Source organism: Sapajus apella, unplaced genomic scaffold (assembly GCF_009761245.1).
Source record: "Sapajus apella isolate SASKATOON/1434 unplaced genomic scaffold, GSC_monkey_1.0 scaffold13, whole genome shotgun sequence".
Lineage (NCBI taxonomy): Eukaryota > Metazoa > Chordata > Mammalia > Primates > Cebidae > Sapajus > Sapajus apella.
Window position 1 is genome coordinate 29,831,821 of NW_022436953.1, and position 11,386 is coordinate 29,843,206.

Consider the following 11,386-nt stretch of genomic DNA (forward strand, 5'->3'; position numbering starts at 1 on the left):
AATTTTTCAGTGCTCAGATTTAGGACAATGAGTAATGGTACAAATTTGAACCCTTCAGACTCCTATTGCTAAGATTTGTGAGATGTTATTATAGATAATTATATAATGATAAGTATGTCATTTCTATTATTTTGTTGTTATGTAAATAATCCCCTTGGAATGTCTTTGGACAGTGAAATTTTCTAGATGTTAGAAATGTTTCTTCAACCGAGAAGTTGGAACAGGGCAGTTGGGAGTCACAGTGTTTGTGTCCCAAATAACGAATGTCAAAAATGTTTAAGATGGAATGATTTGCAGCATATGCTGCTAATTGCTAAATCAAAATTTCTAGTCTGTGAATTCTTCTAAGCCCTGGTCCCATACATTCAGCCATGTTCCACAAACAAACCCATCATTTCCCCCAATAAAAACCATCTTCCCTCTCCCCACATCAAACTGACTCTGTATGGCTATTCCAGTCTCGGGAGACAGCATCTACAAGTCACCCAGTTATAGACCTGGCTGCTTCCTCTTCCCCAGTCTAAGTCCCATGAATTCTGTCTCCTAGATATTTCTCAAACCCGTCCTTTTCTCCCCCACCCCATCCTTTTCACAGGGTTATCATGGGCCACTTTATCCTAGCTCTTGTCCAACAGCCTCTCAGTCTCTATGCCCAGTGTATCTGTCCTGGGGCTGCCATAACAAAGTACTGGATGGCTTAAAACAACAGAAATGTACACAGCTGTGGATGCTGGAAGTCTGAAATCTAGTTGTTGGCAGAGCCATGCTCTTTTTTATTAAAAAAAAAAAGTTATTTATTATACTTTAAGTTCCGGGGTACATGTGCAGACCGTGCACATAGGTATACATGTGCGTGGTGGTGGTTTCCTGCCTCCATCTCCCTGTCATCTACATTAGGTATTTCTTTTAAGGCTATTCCTCCCCTAACCCCCTACCACCCAGGCCCTGGTGTGTGATGTTCCCCTCCCTGTGTCCATGTGTTCTCATTGTTCAACACCCACTTATGAGTAAGAATAATTGCTGTTTGGTTTTCTGTTCTTGTGTCCATTTGCTGAGAATGATGGTTTCCAGTTTCATCCATGTCCCTGCAAAGGACATGAACTCATCCCTTTTTATGAGAGCCATCCTCTCTCTAAAGTTTCTTGAGGAGAATCTGTTTCGTGCCTCTCTAGTAGCTTCTGGTGTTGCCAGTCCTTGGTGTTCTTGGCTTATAGATGCATCACTCCAGTCTCTGCTTCTGTCATCCCACGGCCTTCTCCCTACATGTTTCTGTGTCTTTTCTTCTTATAAGGACATCAGTCATGGTGGATTAAGGGCCCACCCCACTCCAGCATGACCTCATCTGAATTAATTACATCTGCAACGATCTTACTTCCAAATAAGTTTGCATTCTGAGGTTCTCAGAAGAGCATGAACCTTTGGGGAGTCGCTATCTGCTATGGTTCAAATGTGTCCTCCAAAGTGCATGTGTTGGAAACTTACTCCCCAGGGCAACAGTGTTGGAAGATGAGGCCTAATAAGAGGTGATTCGGTCATGAGGGCTTGGCCCTCACAAATGGGATTAAAGTCATTATCACTGAAGCAGGTTAGTTATCACAAGAATGGGTTGGGTATAAAAGCGAGTTCACCCGCTCTAGCTTTTGGCTCCCTCACACATTCTCTTGCCCTCTCACCTTCTGCTATGGACTGACGCAGCACAAAGGCCCTCACCAGATGCCGGCCCCTAGATCTTGGACTTCCCAACCTCCAGCATTGTAAGAAATAAATATCTGTATGTATAAATTACTAGGTCTGTAGTTACCTTGTGATAGCAGCAAAAAATGGACTAAGACACTATCCAACCCAGTGCACCCATGACTGCAACTTCCTCTGACCAAAGGCTAGGGGTGTCCTTGCTGTTTCCATTCTGGTTTGAGATCCAGTCTTCAACAAGTACTGCATTTCCATATATAACAGGTCTGTTTCCAGGTTTTTCTACTCTGTTCCATTGGTCAGTCTGTCTGTATGTACCAATTCCACACCATTTTAGTTGTAGAGGCTTTATGATATGTTGTAATATTTTACTTTTAGAGACTTTATTGTACATTTAGCCTCTGCTCTCCACTCCTGCTGCTCATCTTCTTCCACGTTCTCCTAGTGAATCTTCTGCATTTCTTCTTCTAAATGATTTTTATAAGGTACTTGTCAAACCCCAGTTAAAACAATAAATAATGCTAATCTCTCTGGCTTATTGTGCTCAGAGAATGCTAGTTGTATTATTTCTGTTTCTTTAAATTTACTGAAATCTTTTTTATGGGATTATTTGATTCACTTTTTAAATGTCCTATGTATTTTAAAATAAAGTGTCTTACATTGTGTGTACATATATATAGGATTTACCTTACATATGTTCATATATATATATGATTTACTTTACACATGCTAATTAGATCTTCCATATATTTACTAACATTTTGTCCATATAGTATTCCTGCAATTGAGAGAGGTGGATGAAGTCTAATATTAATGTATTTAACAACTTCTTGAATTTCTCATTGATTCTGCTTTATCAATAAAGCAGAGGTTTATTACTGGATGCCCAAATATTAATAGCTGTGGTATCTTCATTGTGAAGATTATAAACTATGTTTGTCTCTTAAAATGCTTTCTGATCTGAATTCTACCTCACCAAATACCAGTCTTTCTTCCTTGAATTTTTATCCTTCTTTTTATTTTTATTTTACTTGTGTATTATTTTACATGGCATAAGTTTGTCTATTCCTTAATTGTTATAATGTCTCTGAATCTCTTCATTTTAGGAGTGTCTTCTATGTAGAGCATTGTGCTGACTTTTTGTTTGGTAGCCAAAACTGTAAATCTTTTTCTTTTAATAAGGTAAGCCTTTCTCCTTCTCTTTCTTCTTATTTTCCCTCTCTCTCTCTCTCTCTCTCTCTCTGTCTCTCTCTCTCTTTCTTCTTTCTTGATGGGATCTCACTATGTGGCCCAGGTTGGTATTGAACTCCTAGCCTCAAGTGATCCTCCTGCCTCAGACTAAGTGCTGGGATTACAGGCATGAGCCACCGCAGCTGGTACATTTGCTATCATTATCAGTACATTTCGTCTCAGTTCTGTTATATGCTTGTGAGTATACATACAGGTACTCCTTAACTTATGATGGGGTTATGTCAAGATTAACCTATAATAAGTCAAAAATATTATAAGTTGAAAATGCATTTAATACCAAAGAATATCCAGAGAAAAGTAAAAAAATTGTAAGTTGAACCATTATAAATTGGGGGCTATCTATAAATATGTATATATGGGCCAAGTGCGGTGGCTCATGCCTGTAATCCCAGCACTTTGAGAGGTTGAGGTGGGTGGATCACTTGAGGTCAGGAGTTAGAGACCAGCCTGGCCAACATGGTGAAACCTCATCTCTATTAAAAATACAAAAATTAGCTGGACACGAGGGTGCATGCCTGTAATCCCAGCTACTCGGGAGGTCAAAGCTGGAGTATTGCTTGAACCCAGGAGGTGGAGGTTGCAGTGAGCCAAGATCACACCATTGCACTCCAGCCTGGGCAGCAGAGCAACACTCCACCTCAGAAAACAAGGTGTATATGTATATGTGAATGTGTATATACATATATATATACATATTTACATGCATTTTAAAATATATATATATATTTAAAATATATATATATATATAAACAGTTTTCCAGTATATAACCTTTTTTTTAGAAGCAGTGTCTTGCCATGTTGCCCAGTCTGGTCTCAAACTCCTGAGCTCAAATGATCCTCCTGCCTTAGCCTCCCAAACTGCTGGGATTATAGGTGTGAGCCACCACACCCAGACCTCAGTATATAGCCTTTTTTATTTTTTATCTTTCCAATCTTCATTTTTTATCTTTTGGGACTTAGGAAGGTTTGTATTTTTGTGCAAGTAATTACTTTTATGCTACTGCCGCTTTCGTCTCTCCTCTTGTGACATTTATTGATCACCTAGTATTTTGAAAAAATTAAAATTAGCTAGTAGTCTCTTCTTTGTGCTCTCATTCTTCTCCGTAGCTTCTAATATGAAATATCATTGTGCTCTCAGTTGATACCAATAAGTCAATCAAGGAGCTTATCCTTTTCTTCACAAACGCTTCCCATTTTTGATAGCTGTACAGCATCCACATGGTGAAAGCCTTGTGGCTATATTCTCCTTATAACCAACAGTTATATATTTAAGACCACCAGCAGTCCTTTTGCCAATGTCCTTCAGTCATTTTAGTTGCCCACAACTGTTTCTCTGTTAGAGTAAGGCTTAAGGAAACAGTAGCCCTAAGTTCTTGCATATTCATGAGAATTTGACTATGGCCTTTATCCTTGAAAAAGAGTTTGGCTGGATATAAAATTATTGGTTCACATTTTCTTTCCTTGAGTATCTTAAATATGTAATTCTGTTGCCTTCTGGTATGAACTGTTGCTGTTGAAAAGTCTGATTACAATTTGAGTGTCCTTCCCTCAAAATGACTTGACTTTTTCATATGAATGTCCAAAGATTATTTTCTATTACCTGTCATTTTACATATTTTTATTAAAAATCCTTAAAGTTTTGTCTTGAATATAGCCATTCTGTGTCAATACAGACACACTGTTTACCCTTTCCATTTTCAGTTTCAAGTCATTTCAGAAAACTTTTCTCGCAAATTTTATAAAACATGGCCATGAGGACACATTGCAGGGGCCCCTCCCAAAGTCTTGGAAGGGGACAGTACAAGTGCTGGTCCCTGATACTGAGGGTCTGTAGTAAACCCACCTCTGTGAGGCCATCAGGGTTAATAATTTTAATTTCTATACTTCAGTGCGCTACTATTTTATTGGAGTTCTTTCCTGGGGAACTCTTCTAAATCCTCTGCATCCTAAATTGTACCAAGAGGCACTTATGGTCAAGGGTTACCTCTTACTAATCTCCAAAAATTTTAAACAGTAGGAGCATAAAATACTCCAGGAATGGCTGATTTCCCACGCCTCTGATGGCCATGCTCCCTCAGCATCTTTGGGCATGTGTCTTTGGGCATCTTCAAACAGTAGCTCCAAGTCAGTGGATGTTTACTGAGAGATCAGTGTCTGCCCAGCACTGTGCTAGTCACATATGAAAATTAGTTAATGGAAATAAAGGATATGGAACAATGTCTAGCACAGAGTAAATCATTGCTATTATTACTACTCTGAACAGACATAAAGGCTGACTCCAAGACACACCGTGTCCTGAGTGACCAATATTGGCATTCGCGACCTTTGCAATCTGACTCCCAGACTCTCTGCCTGCTGTGGACATCCAGATTTCTTTTCCATTATCTCCTGCAGCCTATTCTATGTTTTTTGTAACCACATCCTTATTTCTTGCAGGAAAACCACCTCCACCAAACTCTCCTTCCTTGTTATTGGAAGAGACATGGCCTCATCCCAGCTCCGAGTGAAGCACATGAGCTAGATCTCAACCAATCAGTGAAGTTCACATTGTTTTGGGCACAGTGATTGATTGAAGGATGAGCACATGACCAATCAGAAGCAGCAAAATGTAATGTGATGTCTTTTTGCCATCCAGGGAAAGATACACTATTTTCTGCTGAGAGAATGCAAGGTCTGACTCACACGTGTATGTTTATAGCAGCACAATTAACAATGGCAAAGATGTGGTACCATTGACTAAATGCCCATTGACTGAGTGGATAAATAAAATGTGGTGCATATATACCATGGAATACTACTCAGACATTAAAAGGAACAAAATAATGTCTTTCTCAACAACTTGGATGGAGCTGGAGGCTATTATTCTAAGTGAAATAACACAGGAGTGGAAATCCAAAAACCATATGTTCTCACCCATAGGTGGGAGCTAAGCTGTGAGTAAGCAAAGATATATGGAGTGGACTTAGAGACTCACAAGTGGGAGAGTAGGAGGGGACTAGGAATTTTAAAACTACACATTAGGTACATGCACATTATTCAAATGACAGATGCACTAAAATCTCAGAATTCCACTCTGTAATTCTTCCATGTAACAAAAATCCACTTGTACCCAAAAAGATATTGAATTAAAATAATAATAATAAAAAAAGCCCGGGTACAGTGGTTCATGCCTGTAATCCCAGCACTTTGAGAGGCCGAGGCAGGTAGATCACTTGAGGTCAGGAGTTGGAGACCAGCCTGGCCAACGCGGTGAAACCCTGTCTCTACTAAAAATACAAAAATTGGCCAGGTGTGGCCGTGTATGCTTGTGATCCCAGCTACTCAGGAGGCTGAACCAGGAGAATCACTTGAACCCAGGAGGCAGAGGTTACAGTGAGAAGCGATGGTGCCACTGCACTCCACCCTTAGTGACAGAGTGCGACTCCATCTCAGGAAGAAAAAAACACAGAGAGAGAAACAGAGAGAATACAAGGTCTGGAGTTGTTGCAGCCCTTCTGTGACACGAGAGAAAAGACTGTCTGGGATGAAGCTCATAACTGAAGTCAAACAGTAAGTTGTGGAAGCATAGGGTCTGGACATGTTTTGATGAATGTCCAGATGGATACCTAAAGGTACACCTGGCTCTTACTCATGTGAAACAACAGATTCCTTCTGTCTTCAGCTGGTGCGTGTTGGGTTTTGTTGTTTACAACCAAATGTATTAAGTAGCATATAATTTGCTCTTGTTTTCTGTAATTTTACTATTGAAGAACATTGAAATATGCCTAAGACACTGGGGATTTTAGCTAAAGTTAAAAGGTTAAAACACAGGCACACACTCTGCCCCTCCTCTCTGTTTTTATCAGCTCAGAAACAAAGCTCAGAGATAGCAGTGTCAGAGGATCTAGGAGCTGACTTCACTCTCCCCATAAATTTTCTTTCCCACATTGTCTTGCCTTTTACAAGCCTGAAAATACTCTCTTCTTTGTCTTGTCACTATATAAGATTTATGGCTCTTTGTTAAAATACTACTTAAGCTAGATCCCTAAGCCACTGCCTTGAGAAAGAAATGTTTTGAACCGAGGCCTCTCCCCCATGACGGGTAGAACACGCATTAACAGAACTTTTTCTTTTGTTCATGGGACTTTTGTTTTCAGGAAAGCATGTCAGCTAAGATCCTATAAAGGGAAAGGGAAACAATTATGTTTCTCTCTACACTGTCTTCTGTGTGTCTCCATAATTTTCCACTTTTCTAACTTGGTTCAACTTAATCCTTCTATCTGGGATGGCCTTTTGCCCATCCTCATATATCTAAAATTCTCTTCATTTTTCCAGAGTTTAGGTCAAATGATGCCTTTTCTATAAGTAAGTTAGTATTCAGGGAAGGTGAGGCATCAGCTCAGCAACTGACTCCAAAATGGTCTGAGAAACCCATGTTCTGTGTGTCGCAGTTGCACCTTTCCTCTAACTGTAACTGTTCTGAATTTTTCATAAGGATTCAAAAAGTTAAGCCCTTTGACAGGCTTATTATCAATAGAGAGAACTTTACAACCATATTATTAATATAATAACACTCTTCCTGTTGGAGTGGATTTGAAATAGCCCAAAACGTGTCCATTCTCTTAGACAAGGTAGATGGGCCCTTGTCAAATGGGCAACATATTCAGGATTTATCTGCATTCCTTGCACACAGTAGGTACTCTACAGATATTTTTGAATGAATGGGTGAACAGGAATGGATTCTACACACAGGCATCAATGCACTGATTGCATTTGGAAATTCATGAATCATTTTTCTATTTTATGACGTAAGAAATGATTATTAGTGTTCTAGAGTCTAATCCCTCCGTTCAAATAGGAGAGTAAAAAGGAAATTTTCTATCAACTGAAATAACTGCTTCCTCACTATGTAACGGGCTAATTGAAGACTCATGCAAGACTAATGGATTCTTGGTGAAAGGAATGGATGCATGAAGGGAACCTGATATCATTGCACAATGACAAGAGCAGCAGTTATTTATCAGAAGAATAAATTGGATTTGCTTGGCTCGTGGCCCTGCCCCTATTGTGATGCTAAGTGCACATTTGCAGCGACTCATCTGGTTCTCCTGGGCCTCCCTCTGCTTTGTCTTCTCTCATTTGTTGGTGCTTCTTGCATCAGATAGCCCCTCTGCCTGACTCTATGAGTGCAATGACATATGTAGGCATAAAACCTGCCAACACCATCACGGCGACTGCACCTCAGAAAACAGAAAATTTTCACTCTTTTAGCAACCAGCAGGAGGTCATACTCAGACTGGTGCTGCAGGTCTGACCTCAAATTCTAATTCCACTTAGAAAGCCTTGACTTTGACTACTCCTTCAAAAAGGTGCTGTCAAAGTGCCTGGTGGGGTACTTTCACCCTACATCTCATGTTGCGGAAAGAGAATCACATCAGAGCCCATTTCTGGTCCCGTAACAGTGCTTGTATGACTTTGATTAATCGTTTGACATCCCCAGGTTTCAGGCTGCTGATCTGGGAAGTGGACATGGCATTACCAGCCCTGAGTTCTTCACAGAGTCATAGTGAGGGTCAAATGCATGTGAAAATGCCAAGAAAGTAAAGCAGCTTCCAACACCCCAAAATTCCATCAATATGTAGATGCTAGAGCAGTCATTATAGAGGCATGAGACATTACAGCAAAGAGCAGATAGAATGGATTAAGGAACTCTGGGCCGATCTCCCGATAAACTGGAATGGTGGCCCTCCGCCGAGATGAGCCTGGCCCTCTCCCACGCCTGTGGTTGGCAGCATCACCAAGAAGGTGTCTGGTTACTGGACAAAGCTGTATAGCATAAAGTCTTATTTTAGCATACGTTAATTTAACCTGCATCTCGAACAGGTAACATCCATGGCATCTGGTGATGTTTGGGACAGCAGAGAGACAGCATCTACGGAAATGGTGTGTGGTGTCTTCACTTCTCTCCCCATCTAGGAAGACGTGGCCCTTGACATCTTTTCTTACCTCCTTTTCCATTCTGCTCCGTCGTGGCTCTCCCTCTCTTGCGTATTTTCTCTTCTACTACTTCCCTCTCTTCAAGCCACAGACACACTTAGACAACCCCTGCACAGAAAGTCAAACCTCTGCAATGCCATCATTGCAAGCTGAAGAAATCCCCCCTCCTCTCCCCATCCCTTAGGCAGGTGTTCCATGGTCTAAACATTCTGCCTCTTCAGTCTTTTGATGGCCTCGCACCAGAACTGCTTCCCAGAGGCCCCCACTCAGCTCCTCACTTCCTCACCAGGTGGTCTTTCCCCATCACCATCCTTGAGCTGCGGTCCAGCCACCCCCTTCCTGGTGCTTCCCCTTCCCATGAGGCATCCTGCACTCCCCTCTCTAGGAGCTCCTCCCAGCTTTCTCAACTGGACTTCTCCACCTTCCCCCCATGGACTCCTAAGTCGAGATCTATCCCTCGGCTCAACTCTTTCCCACTCTCTCTGTCCACGTTCTCTGACCTTCTCAGCCCTCCTACGCCCTGGCTAGCACTCTCTGAAGAGGACTCCAGAGCGTGAACTCTCCTGGCTCACTGCCAGCTGTGTGTAGCAACTCCTGGGTGTCCTAACCTGTGTGTGCCAGCAGACACCCCTGCTCACCATTTGCCCACTGAGATGCTTATGACCCTCACACCACCTTCTACCTCAAACTCTGTATTTCTATCAGATGGACCAACATCCTTTCAGCCATGCACACTGGAAACAGTGGAGTCATCTGCATTCCCCCTTGAATTCTCGGCCAGCCCTGGGAACTATTTCATTCTTTTTGCTGCTAGTTGTGCTCAAGCCATTGTTGCCGTTCTCCCAAATGCTAACATTCCAACTGCCTTGCCTCCCACCCCAAGTATCTCTTTTTCTTACTTTTTCTCCCCCAAGCCTCAGTCTTGCAAGACTGCAAGTGCAGCTTTCATACGAGGTGTCAGAAATTTAAAAAATTCATCACAGTTTCCCAAGTGTCTATGTTTTCTAACACAACTGCCTGGTCCATCTTCTTAAATTACAACATACAATTTCCAAATTCAAAAGCTGTCAGCCCCCTCGGCCACTTCTCATGTTGCATTCTACAGAGTTCAATCTCCTCCTCTTGGCATCTGAGCCCCTTGTGGGTCTTGTCCCAGCCAACTTTTGCAGCTTTATTTGCTGTCCTACTCCCCTTCACATGGACTGCATATTCCCTTATAAATATAGTATTTGCCATGACCCAAGCATGCCCTGGACTTCCCTACCTCTGGCCCTTTGCTCATGCAAGTTCTTCTCTGAGTACCCTTGCTCACTTTCCATCTCTATTCGTCAAAATCCTTTGAAGCCCAGCTCTTATCCACCTGCCAGAAAGTCTTACCTGATTCCTGCTTTTCTGTCATCCTCATTAAAACCATGGACATACATACCCCTTTTCTTCACTAAACTATAGATTCCTTTAGATAGCAGGCCGTATCTCACTCACTAATGAATGAATGCCACCCATCCTATGGTACCCAGCAATAATTATTTGTTATGATAAATTCATTTGCTGAAATAAATTCTCCTGGAGTCAATTCAAAACCTCCTCTGAAATTAACCATGATGCCTTTCTTCTAATGTTTTCATTCCCTTAAAATTTTTTGAATCATCTAGGTAGACTTCCCAGGTGTCTGGTGACAACAACACCCATCTTGAAACTTCAGGAAAGAATAATAATCCAATTCACATGGAACAATAGAACAATGTTAGATAAGGGGATGTTTGTGAACTATAAAATACCCAGAGGAGAAATGCTGCTTGAATATTTAATTAGCAGTGATACAAGCGACATGGTTTGGCTGTATCCCCACCCAAATCTCATCTTGAATTGTAGTTCCCATAATCCCAACGTGTTATGGGAGGCACTGGTGGGAGGTAATTTAATCATGGGGTAGGGAGCGGTTACTGCCATGCTGTTTTCATAATAGTGAGTCAGTTCTCACAAGATCTAATGGTTTTATAAGGGACCTTCCCCGCTTTTGCTTGGCACTTCTCCTTTCTGCCACCATGTGAACAAGGATGTGTTTGTTTCCCCTTCTGTGGTGATTGTAAGTTTCCTGAGGCCTCTCAAGCCATGCAGAACTGTGGGTCAATTAAACCTCTTTCCTTTATAAATTACCAGTCTTGGGTATGTCTTTATTTATAGCAGGAGAACGGACTAACACAGTAAGAAACTGAAGGAGCCACAGGAGAGCTGCCCCTCTTGACGTTTCAGTTCCCTGAAAGCTTGGGGTCTCCTGTTTCTATGGCCAGGGAAAGAGATAATTTCATTTCCAGTGTGAAATAGAAGATCTACTAAAGTAAAGTGAATTGGACATGTCTACACATTGATAGGGTGGAGAGAGCCAAACAGACTCTGAGCAGGGCCAGCTTCAAGAGCATGCAACATGGGCACACGTACATGGCCCAGTGCCCAGAACAGAGCACTG

General features: G+C 41.6%; 1 non-coding gene across 1 annotated transcript; it reads right to left on the bottom strand.

Annotated features, from left to right (window-relative positions):
• Positions 1-9,830: 9,830 nt before the first annotated feature.
• On the bottom strand, positions 9,831-9,905 carry LOC116554251. Its single transcript, XR_004270132.1, has one exon. It is a non-coding gene; the product is annotated as a small nucleolar RNA SNORD60 (small nucleolar RNA).
• Positions 9,906-11,386: the final 1,481 nt, after the last annotated feature.